The sequence below is a fragment of the Lipotes vexillifer genome, unplaced genomic scaffold, assembly GCF_000442215.2.
Source record: "Lipotes vexillifer unplaced genomic scaffold, Lipotes_vexillifer_v1.1 scaffold611, whole genome shotgun sequence".
Taxonomy (NCBI): Eukaryota; Metazoa; Chordata; class Mammalia; order Artiodactyla; family Lipotidae; genus Lipotes; species Lipotes vexillifer.
This window is the reverse complement of record NW_006785619.1, coordinates 2,488,404-2,499,397: the sequence shown is the minus strand read 5'-3', so window position 1 is coordinate 2,499,397 and position 10,994 is coordinate 2,488,404. Positions and strand designations below refer to the sequence as shown.

At 42.7% G+C, this 10,994-nt stretch overlaps 1 protein-coding gene and 1 pseudogene across 1 annotated transcript in view; one reads left to right on the top strand and one right to left on the bottom strand.

The window, feature by feature from the left end:
• The window catches only part of STX8 (syntaxin 8), a 256,727-nt gene that overhangs the window by 55,734 nt on the left and 189,999 nt on the right, over positions 1-10,994 (top strand). The gene's annotated exons all lie outside the window — the stretch shown is intronic.
• On the bottom strand, positions 7,948-8,511 carry LOC103077918 (ADP-ribosylation factor 1 pseudogene; annotated as a pseudogene).

Sequence of the window (10,994 nt, the reverse complement as noted above, 5' to 3'; positions counted from 1 at the left end):
TTTTTTGCAGTACGCGGGCCTCTCACTGCTGTGGCCTCTCCCGTTGCAGAGCACAGGCTCCGGACGCGCAGGCTCAGCGGCCATAGCTCACGGGCCCAGCCGCTCCGCAGCACATGGGATCTTCCCAGACCAGGGCACGAACCCGTGTCCCCTGCATCGGCAGGCGGACTCTCAACCACTGCGCCACCAGGGAAGCCCCAGTTTTACTTTTTTAAAGACTTTTTTTTAAGAGCAGTTTTAAGTACACAGCAAAATTTAGAGGAGGGTACAGAGAGTTCACATATAACCCCTTTCCCCACACATGCATAGTCTTCCTCCATTATCAACCACCAGAATGGTATATTTGTTATGGTTAATTAACCTACAGTGATATCCTAATCGCCCAAAGTCCATAGTTTATCTTAGGTTTCACTGTTGGTGTGGTGCATTCTATGGTTTGGACAAATATAAAATGACATATCCTTCATTACAATATCATACAGAGTATTTCCACTTCCCTAAAAATCTTCTGTGCCCTGTTTATCTCTCCCTCCTCCCTCAACCCTTGGCAACCTCTGATCTTACCATCTCCATTGTTTTGCCTTTTCCAGAATATCAGTAGTTGGAATAATACAGTATGTAGACTTCAGATTGGCTTCTTTCACTTAGTAGTATGTGCTTAAGGTTCCTCCATGCCTTTTCAAGGCTTGATAGCTAACTTCTTTTTAGCAGTGAATAATAGTCCACTCTCCATTTGTACCAAGTTTGTTTATCCATTCACCTTCTGAAAGACATCTTGATTGTTTCCATATTTGGGCAATTATGAAAAAGCTGCTATAAACATCTGTGTGGGGCTTCCCTGGTGGCGCAGTGGTTGAGAGTCTGCCTGCCGATGCAGGGGACACGGGTTCGTGCCCCGGTCCGGGAGGATCCCACATGCCCCGGAGCGGCTGGGCCCGTGAGCCATGGCCGCTGAGCCTGCGCGTCCAAAGCCTGTGCTCTGCAACGGGAGAGGCTGCGGCGGTGAGAGGCCTGCGTACCACACACACACACACACACACACACACACAAATCTGTGTGCAGGTTCTTGTGTACATGTAATTTACCAGCACTTTGGATAAATACCAAGGAGTGCAATTGCTAGATCACATGGTAAGAATGTTTAGTTTTGTAAGAAACTACCAAATTGTCTTCAAAAGTGACTGTACCACTTTGCATCCGCACCAGTGATGAATTGAGAGTTCCTGTTGCTCTGCGTCCTTGTCAGCATTTGATGTCACTTTCCAGGGTTTGGTCATTCTAATAGATGTGTAGTGGTATCTCTTGCTTTAATTTGCATTTCCCTCATGACTTATGATGTGGAGCATCTTTTCATATGCTTATTTGCCATCTGTATGTTGTCTTTGGTGAGGTATCTGTTAAGACCTTTGGTCCATTAAGAGTTCTTTGTATATTTTAGGTAACAGTCCTTTATGAGATGTTTCTTGCAAATATTTTCTCCCAGTCTATGATATGTCTTCTCATTACCTTGATAGTATCTTTCACAGAGCAGATTTTAATTTTAATGGAGTCCAGCTTATCAATTATTTCTTTCATGGATTGTACCTTTGGTTTTGTTTCTAAAAGTCATTGCTAGAATTCTCGTTTCCTGTTCTGCCTGTAAGGACCTTGGAAGTCGCCACTCTATGCTAACAATCAGTAATATAATCTGAATGGACTGAAAAAGTCACCAACTCTTCTTGGATCTGTAAGAGAGGAGGGTACAGGGCAAATCACTTCCTGCAAGATTGGAGAGACAGAATACAGGGAGTCACAGCTTACTGGAGCAGAGACTTCTGAGCAGAAACCAGTGCGGGAACCAGCTGGGTAGGAAAATCCGAACTGTAATTGATGAGTTGCTGGAGGCTCAGTGTGGACAAATCTGAGAATTAAAAACTCCAGGGGACCCAGTCATAGTGGTGTCCTCACAATTGTGTGAGATTCACCTCTAGGAGCTCTACCAGGTTCTCACAGTAAATACCAGAGAAAAATCCCTTCCTGTTTCTGGTGGAGAGGGGAAAAGGAACCATTTTGGAATATGCCAGAGCACTCTGTTCTTCTTAACAAGGTTTCACCCTCAGGAGAAACTACTTAACCAGGACCTAACTTGCTAAATTATTATCAGTCTAACTGACCTGGGGGAAAGGAAATGCCTAACTCTAGCCCACTAGCCATCCTGTCTCACCTAAGTGGCAAGGGGAGGAAAAAACTTTGAAACCCTGGTGACGTTCACAGCCCAGGGACATAGACTCACTGAAGACTGGGACCTAATGATAGGACTGTCGAACACTCCCTTAACGCTCACACTTTACCACCACCTTTTACTAAAAGTCTTTTTACAGCAGTTCATTTTACCACATACATCCTGTCTAATAAGAAAAAATTACAAGGCACACCAAAAGGCAAAAAAACATAATTTGAGGAGACAGAGCAAGCATCAGATCCAGACATGTCAGGGATGTTGGAATTATCAGATCAGGAATTTAAAACAATGATTAACATGCTCAGGATTCTAATAGATAAAGTAGATAGCATTGAAGAACAGATGGGCAATGGAAGCAGAGAGAAGGAGCCAAAAAGAAATGCTAGAGGTCAGAAACACTGTTACAGAAATGAAGAATGCCTTTGATGGCTTTATTAGTAGACTAGACATGGCTGAGGAAAGAATCTGAGCTTGAGGATCTCTCAATAGAAACCTCAAAAAGTGAAAAGCAATAAGAACAAAGATTGATATAAAACAGAACAAAATATCCAAGGAGCTTGGGAAAACTGCAAAAGGTGTAGTAGATGTGTAGTGGGAATACCAGAAGGAGAAGAGAGAGAAAAAAACTAAAACATATTTGAAACAATGGCTGAGAATTTTCCCCAGGTTAATGGCAGACACCAAACCACAGAGTTAGGAAGCTCAGAACACCAAGCAGGCTAAATACCAAAACAATTACACCTAGGCATGTCATTTTCAAAGTACAGAAAATCACAAAGATAAAAATCCAAAAGAATCTAAAAGTAAAACAGCACAAAAAAACCCCCAAAAAGAACCTGTCATTTCTAGAGGAACAAATGTAAAGATGACATCTGACGTCTCAGAAACCATGCAAGCAAGAAAGTGGAGTGAAATCTTTAAAGTGTTGCCGAAAAAACCCCTCCAAAAGAGACAATCTCACCTATCTAGAATTCTGTACCTTGTGAAATCATCCCTCAAAACTGAAGGAGAAATACTTTCTTAGACAAATGAAAAGTGAAGAAATTTGCCAGTAGACCTGCCTTGCAAAAATGGTTTAAAGGTTATTTAGAGAGAAGGAAAATAATATAGATTAGAAACTTTTTACATGAAACAGCTTGAAGAAGGAATGAAGTGATAAGAAAAAAGTCATTGCCATACTCAAGGTCATCTAGGTTCTCTCCTATGTGATCTTCTAGTAATTTTATAACTTTGTCTTACATTTAGATTTATGATTATTTTGAATTTTTGTCAAGAATGTAGGGTCTAGATTCATTTTTTTACGTGTGAATGTCCAGTTGTTCCAGCAACATTTGTTGAAAGACTGTCTTTGTTGTATTTTTTTTTTGCTGTTTTATCAAAGATTGTTGACTGTATTTATAAGGGTCTGTTTCTTGGCTCTCTGTTCTGTTCCATTGACTAGTACCACTGTTTTGATTACTATAGCTTTATAGTAAACCTTGAAGTTGAATAGTGTCAGTCTTCTAACTTTGTTTTTCTCCTTCAATATTGTGTAAGCTCTTCTGGGCCTTTTGCCTCTCCATATAAATTTTAGGATCAGTTTGTTCATACACACAAAATAACTTGCTGGGATTTTAATTGAAATTGTGTTGAGTCTATAGATCAAGTTGGGAAGAACTGATACCTTGACAATATTGTCTTTCTATCCATCAATATGGAATATTTCTCCATTTATCTAGTTCTTCTTTGTTTCCATTTATCAGTTTTGTAGTTTTTTTCATTTAGATCTTGTACATATTTTGTTTGATTTATACGTAAGTATTTCACTTTTGGGGGTGCTAATGTAAGTTGTATTGTGTTTTTAATTTCAAATTCCACCCATTTGTTGCTGGTATGTAGGGAAGAGGTTGACTTTTGTATATTAACCTTGTATCCTGCAACCTTGCTATAATGGCTTCTTAGTTCCTGGAGATTTTTTGTCAGTTCTTTTGGATTTTTTACTTAGGTGATCATATAACCTGCAAATGAAGTTTTCTTTTTTTCCCCATCTGTATGCCTTTTCTTTTCGGATTGCATTAGCTAGAACTTCTAGTACAAGGCTGGAAAGAAGTGGTGAGAAGGGACATCCTTGTCTTTTACCTGACCTTAGTGGGAAAGCTTTGAGTTTCACATCATTAAGTATGTTGTTAGCTGTGGGTTTTTTTTTTTTTTTTTTTGGCTGCATTGCGTCTTTGTTGCTGTGATGGGGCTTTCTCTAGTTGTGGCGAGTGGGGGCTACTCTTTGTGGCGGTATGCGGGCTTCTCATTGTGGTAGTTCCTCTTGTTGCAGAGCATGGGCTCTAGGCACGTGGGCTTCAGTAGTTGTGGCACGAGGGCTCAGTAGTCATGGCTCACAGGCTGTAGAGCGCAGGCTCAGTAGTTGTGGTGCATGGGCTTAGCTGCTCCACTGCATGTGAGATCTTCCCAGACCAGGGCTCGAACCCATGTCCCCTGCATTGGTAGGCAGATTCTTAACCACGCGCCACCAGGGAAGTTCAGCTGTGGGGGTTTTGTAGGTGTGAAGTTGAGGAGCTTCCTCTCTATTCCTAGTTTACTGAGAGTTTTTATTAGTAATGGACGTTGCATTTTGTCCGATATGTTTTCTGCATCTGGTGATATGATCATGTGATTTTTCTTGTTTATCTTGAAATCCTACGTGTTGGTCCGTGGTTTCACCCATTAGCTGTTTGTAAACAATGCATCTGTGTCCTAAAAAGCACCACATGTCATAGCTGATGGTTGATGGGGAAACTCCTTTGATGTGGTACAATTTTGATGAGATGATTTTGGAGACGTGAGGATGTCCTAATGACACTGATTTGTCATGGTTGCAGCATTTGAACCTGTTGTATAAAAAGGAAATCTGTAGGTCTATAACCTAGCAACGTTTTATAACCCTGTATATTAAAGATGGCTTTCTCATAAAATCCAGAACCACACAGCCCTATGGTCAAACACTTGTGATGTTTGTGCCTCTGCTTTTAAAGGTGCTGTGATGGACAGTTGGCATACCAGGGTTCGAGAAGAGTGGATGGTTTGAAGTGCTTGCATATACCTGTGCAAAATCAACTGGCTGCCTCTGTTCCTATTTTACTGTAAATTTTATGGTACTGTTCCTGTTGCATTCTCCAGGGAGCTTCTCTGTAGACAAACCCCCCCCCACCACCACACACACACACTGCCCTCGCAAGTGGTGGAGATGCTGGTGTCTGAGTTTCCTGGTGTATCCAGGAAATCATTTTAAATCAACTATACTCCAATAAAAATTTTTAAAAGTTGACAGAAATGAAAAAGTGGACATCACTGTTGTTTACAATGATGTGTTTCTGCTTTGCTTTTTCATTTCTGATTTTAGTTGTTTGTGTCCTTTCTTTTTTTTCATAGTTGGCCTGACCAGAGGCTTGCTGAACTTATTGATCTTTTCAGAGAACCAGCTTTGGTTTCATTGATTTTTTTTTCTCTCTTGATTTCCTGTTTTCAGTGTCATTGATTTCTGCTCTAATTCTTAATATTTCTTTCCTTCTGCTTATTTTGGATTTAATTTGGTCTTCTTTTTCTAGTTTCCTGAGGTGGGAACTTAGACTATTGATCTTAGATCTTTCTTCTTGTCTAATATATGCGTTTGCTGCTATAAATTCTCCTCTATGCACTGCTTTTGTTGTATCATAAATTTTGATAAGTTGTGTTTTCATTTTCATTTAGTACAAAATATTTTTAAGGTTCTTTTGAGACTTCTTTGATCATGTGTTATTTAGAAATATGTTGTTTAATGTCTACGTATTTGGGGATTTTCCAGCTGTCTTTCTGTTGTTGATTTCTAGTTCAATTCCATTGTATTCCGAGAGCAGAACTGTATGATTTCTGTTCTTTTAAATTTATTAAGGTATGTTTTATGGCCAAGAATGTGGTTTATCTTGGTGAATGTTCCATGTGAGCTTGAGAAAAATGTGTATTCTGCTGTTGTTGGATAAAAGTCTGTAGATGTCCATTACATCAGTTGATTGATAGTGGTGTTGAGTTTAACTATGCCTGCTAGAGCTGTCCATTTCTGATACAGGGGTGTAGAAGTCTCCAACTATGATAGTGGATTTATCTCTTCCTCCTTGCATCTCTATCAGTTTTTCGTCTCATGTAGTTTGCTCTGTCAGGTGCATACACATTAAGGATTGTTATGTCATTTTGGAGAATTGACCCCCTTATCGTTATGTAATACTCTTTACCCCTGATAACTTGTTTTGAAGTCTGCTCTGTCTGAAATTAATATGGCAACTCCTGCTTTCTTTTTTTTTTTTTTTTTTTTGCGTTATGCGGGCCTCTCACTGCTGTGGCCTCTCCCGTTGCAGAGCACAGGCTCTGGACGTGCAGGCTCAGCAGCCATGGCTCACGGGCCCAGCCGCTCCGCGGCATGTGGGATCCTCCCAGACCGGGACACGAACCCGTGTCCCCTGCATCGGCAGGCGCACTCTCAACCACTGCGCCACCAGGGAAGCCCTCCTGCCTTCTTTTGATGACTGTTAGTATGATTTATCTTTCTCCATCTATTTACTTTTATTTTTTTAATAGTTAAGAGATTTTATTCTAATAGCTGTAATTACAGTGCTTGTTTGTCAAAATGAAAACTGAAAACAAGTATACAAAACAGTTGATTACTAATTGTGTATTGAAAGCAGTAAGAGGTTCTGCAACACCAGGGTAAAGCAGTTCTGAGGTTTTCCCCAAGGTAAAGGTTAACAGCTCCAGCTTCTTTAGTGTTTATCAAAATACAAAAGAAAAAAGTAGAGGTTATTTTCGATGGCAAATCTGACCCTTGCAGGCTGAGGGAGTGAAAGCACATGTAGACAGGGGCTCCGAGGGGCTGGGGTTCAAGGATGACCACCTGTGCTCATGCTGGTGGGACCCCAGAGAGCCCGGAGCAGGCAAGCAAGGAGATGGCAGGGCTCCTGCTCCAACCAGAGCATTCCAGCCAGAGTGCCCATGCTGACCCAAAAAAGGCTGGGGTTCCTCCAAGGGGTCTGAGAGAAGTGGCTGCAACCTCCAACCCATCTCCTGGGCGGCCATGTAAGCACAAATGCTATGTGGTGTAGGATGACCCGAGACAGAGCAAATCACAGGGACCTTACTGTGACCATGCAGAATGGATCATGGCTGGTTCTGCCCCATTTCACATTCCCAACAGGAGATAGACCACCGGTGGACTGGACTCAGGCCATTACTACAGAACCTACACTAGGCACATTTCTCCCTTCTGTGTGTTCAGTTGTTCTCCTTATCTTGTAACTATTTTAAAAAATGCACCAAGTTTGGGTTAAAAACCAACCGCTAAAATGGATCTCAACACAGATCTAAAGCCCAAGAGGAGGAGCATCCGGCTCATCTGCAACAGCGACTCCTGGATGACCCGTGTGCCTAAAATCCCTTCTCAGTACTAAACAGTGGGTTGATTTTCTTTTTACAATAATAAAAAAAAAAAAGCTGAGTAATATTGCATAGGAGTACCAGAAACTGCCTCATTGGAAACAAAAACTATTATTTAGATTAAATAAAAACCCAGTTGCAGGCAGCGTCTGCACATTTACAGCATGGTGAAGCACACTGTGACTGACCATGGAGACAGCTTCTGGCACTCACTCCCCAGGGGCACGTTTGCCACGTGAGAGTAAAGCGAGGGTAGGAGGAGGGAGTGAATGGGGAGGAGAGAGGAGTACAGCTCACTTCTGGTTCTGGAGCTGTTTGGACAGCCAGTCCAGTCCCTCATAGAACCCGTCCCCACTGGTGGCACAGGTGGCCTGAATGTACCAGTTCCTGTGCCTCAGAGTGTAGACCCAGCTTGTCCATGACCTCAGCTGCATTCATGGCATTGGGGAGGTCCTGTTTGTTAGCCAACACGAGCAGAACAGTGTCCCTGAGCTCGTCTTCTGCCAGCATCCTCATAAGCTCCTCTCGGGCCTCATTCACATGCTCCCTGTCTTTGCTATCAACCACAAAGGTGAGACCTTGTGTCTTCTGGAAGCAGTGGCACACAGAGGCTGGATCTTGTGCTGGCTGCCCACGTCCCACACAGTGAAGCTGATGTGCTTGTATTCCACGGTTTCCACATTGAAGCCTGTAGTGGGAATGGTGGTCACGGTTTCACCCAGCTTCACTTTGTACAGGATGGTGGTCTTTCCTGCAGCATCTAGGCCCACCATGAGAATGGGCATTTCTTTTTTGCCAAAAAGGCACTTGAAGAGGTTTGCAAAGGTATGCCGTGTGCTGTAGACTGGTGGGAGCAACACTGGGCACAGAAGCCCTTGGCGGCCGTGGCGCAGCTGCTGCTCGAAGGCAGGCGTTGGTTTTGCTCCCACACCATCCATTTATTTTTAATCCATATATTTCTTTAAAGTGAGGTTCTTATAGACCACATATAGTTGACTCTTGTTTTTTGATCCACTCTGTCTTTGTCTTTTAATGGGTGTGGTTTTACTTCATTTCAACCTGGATGCCTTTTTTCTTTCTTGCCTTATTACACTTGCTACAACCTCCAGTACAGTGTAGGAATTATGAGAGCAGACATCCTTGTTTCTAATCTTATGGAGGAAGTATTCATTTGAAAGCCAGATGTGAGTTTTTCTTTGTTCAGTTACTAGATTTTTCTTTCTAAAAATATTCTTGAGTTTTTTTTTTTTTTTTTTTTTTTGCTGGGATGCAGTTATTTGGGTCTTGCTTTGTCAGGTGGACCAGAGCAGTGTTTATTTTAGACTAAGGGTCAGCAAACCATGACCTATGGGCCACATCTGGCCCACCACCTGTTTTTGTATGGTCTGCAAGGTAAAAATGGCTTTTCCATTTTTAAATGGTTGAAAAGAGTCAAAGAATATTTCATGACTTGTAAAGACTGTATAATATTCAAAGTTTAGTGTCCATAAATAAAATTTTATGGAAACACAACCATGCTCATTCATTTGTTTATTAGTTATGGATGCTTTCCTGTGACAATGGCAGGGTTGGGTAGCTGCACTGGAGACCATATGAACCAGAAAGCCTAAAGTATTTGCTCTCTGGCCCTTTATAGAAAATGTTTGCAGACTCCAGTCAAGAGGCGATTTCCCTCACTCCTGTGCCAGAGCCATTCTGCATACCCTCTCTGATGCCCTTTGAATTATGAGGTGACCTGGTGGGTAGGGATAGGAATTACGTGTGCAATTCCTGTGAGCTCAGAGAGTTATTCCTTCTAAGGCTTTCAGGTGGTTCTTTCCCCAGCCTTAATTTCCTCACACATATGCCCTGATCAACACTCAGCTGCAGTCTCAGGGTGGACGCTGTGCAAATCTCCAGCATTTTCTCTCTGTGCAGCTCTCTGGTACTGTGCCCTATGTACTGTAGCCACCTGGACCTGTTTTTTTTGGATTCTTAATTCGGGGAGACTGCTGGGTTCTACCTGGGATCTGCCTTCCCCACACCATAGCCTGGGAACTCTCAAGGCGATGGTGTGGGGCAGAGAGCTCATCTCATCTGTTTCCCGTGTCTCGGGGACCACTGTCCTTCTTTTCCTGATGTCTGCATCTTGAAACTGTCGTTTTGTATATTTTGCCTGTGGTTTTGTGTTGTGTTCTCCAGTTGTTTGGGGCCAGAAGTAAATCTGTTCCCTGTCAGTCCCTCTTGGCCAGAAGCAGAAGTCTAACTCTGTTCTGAACTCCCTTTTCACAGTGAAAGTATCCAGTGAATGAAAGTGTTCCTCCCGTGTCACTTTAACTCTACATATATCACCCGTTTTCGGAAGTAAAGTGAAGAAATTCAGAACAAGGCAGATTTTACTTTTCAGGATTCATGGTTCCTGAAAGGAATGTCTTACTAGCCAGTACTAATGAATTTTCTGGGCATGGTTGCTTTTTGCCAAGAAAAACTTTTCAGTCCGGAAAAGTATCCCTGCCCTTGAGGAGGTGCCTCATTCAGAGATTGCTGTAGGCTAGGTGTGAGAGGACGCCGCGTGAAAGTGTTTGTATTGTCTCCAAAACCGAGAGCACCCTTACTGAGATGCCCACCCTTTGGAAGCCGGCTGGCTTTTGGGGTTTTGTGGGGGGGGTAGTAAAGGAATGGAGGGAGAGAAGCAGCATATATTATAGGTTAGGATGTTTTTCTACTCTTCCCTTTGTGTTTTGAAATGCTCTATCCCCCCAACCCCGTGATTTCCTAGCAAGCTGTTTTTCAGGGATAAACACAAAAATGGAAGTCATCTTTACACGAAACCCTCATTAGTCTTTTCTCTGCCTCAGGAACCTTGGTGATGCGCTGAGGTTACCCTGGCTTTGCTTCCTGGCCAGGTCCCGCACTGGAAAAAAGTACACAACCACAAAGGGTTGCTTCTAACTTCCTTTTGCCCATGGAATCTGTTAGCCTTTCTGTACTTTGGTTGACCTTTAGAAAACACTTGGAAAATCATCCTGATTAACAGTTTTTTGGTAGAGCTTAGACTCGAGGCAATGAATGCCTTCCTTCCCTGACCCAGAAGCTAGGCCTCGTTACAGCCAGTTAGCTGGCCTCAGCTTCTGTGCTACCTAAGCCATAATTTGAGGCGCGAATGGACGTTCAGCAGAAGATGGTTGAGGTGATGACAATAACTGGATCACCTCAAAAATCCCTGTGAGAGGGACTTTCCTGGCGGTCCGGGGGTGAGGACCTGGCACTTCCACTGCTGGGGCTTGGGGTTCAATCCCTGGTCGGGGAACTAAGATCCTGTAAGCTGTGCGTTGCAGCCAAAAAAAAAAAAAAAAAAAAA